This window comes from Myotis yumanensis, unplaced genomic scaffold (assembly GCF_028538775.1).
Source record: "Myotis yumanensis isolate MYYU_CA2020_CCGP unplaced genomic scaffold, mMyoYum1.0.hap1 SCAF_3, whole genome shotgun sequence".
Lineage (NCBI taxonomy): Eukaryota > Metazoa > Chordata > Mammalia > Chiroptera > Vespertilionidae > Myotis > Myotis yumanensis.
Window position 1 is genome coordinate 126,541,372 of NW_027223754.1, and position 1,239 is coordinate 126,542,610.

The following is a 1,239-nucleotide window of genomic DNA, read 5'->3' on the forward strand; positions in this document are numbered from 1 at the left end:
CTGCTTCCCTCCAGCACCCAGGACACAGGCTTCCCTCCTCGGCCACCCGCAGGCACCTGGTACCCGGGCTGGCTTCCCTCCGGTCCCGGCTTCGTCAGGAAGGAAGTCTAGAAGACGTCCAATCTAATTAGCATATTACCCTTTTATTATTATAGATGATGCATATTAAAGTATAATAATGTAATGATGACTCATGAACCCACCACCCAACCTAAGTACCAGAGTATTATCAATAACTTGCATCTCCCTGTGTGTCCCTCTTCTAGCCTTATGCACACCTACAGGTAGCGCTACATTGAATTTGCATTTATCAGATAGAGTGTGGACATTTCAAATCTGTCACTCTGTATGGGATGCTGCTCATAAGGAAAAGCTGGTGTATTCACAGGGAGATAGCTTAGTGCTATTAAAAAACAAAATTCAACTGGGTAGATTTTAAAGATCTTAATGGCTTTGTTCAATAATTCACAAATTGGACAGCATCTCCTCTAGCAGATAGGAAGGAGCTCTGAGCAGCTCCACACAATGAAAGACTTGTACAGGCAGAAGGGAGTGAGCACAAGGAAGTTATACCAGGCAAGAAGCAGGTTGGTTGTGGCAGAGTAACCTGGGATGGCAGGAGTCTATGAGGTAGATTTACCTCACTAATGCTGACAAGGTAATTCCTGATTGACTGGATTAAGATTTCATTTCTGAAAGAGGTCAAAACTGTAATGAAGTCTCGGTTTGGTGACATGGGCTTAGCACACGTGACTCCATTTTGGGCCTGTTTTCTCATTTTTAACAGATCCAGGGTTTATTGAGCCACTGCTGATAGATCCATGACTGTATTTGTTTCCATTCAGGGGCACAACTAACACTCAAATGCTATTCATCCTGAAGAGGCTGCAGAGCACAAGGTTATGATAATAGACCCGAAGATCAGGAGATCTGGCTTCCACTCTCACCTCCACTGGAATGAACCTCTTGTATGACTGCAGGCCCATAACATAACCTCTTTGAGCCTCAGTTTCCTCATCATTAAAACAGAGATGAAGCAATAATATCATTTCATAGTGGCAGTAAGAATTGAAGGAATACATGTGTGGAAACTGCTTGGCACATGATTAGTACTCAATTAAAAGTAGCCAAATTCAAGTCAAAATAAAAACTAAAAAACTCTTTAAAAAGCTGTGCAGTGCCCTAGCTACCACTAAGGAAATATGTGAAATCTAAATTTGGTCATCTATATTATTTATA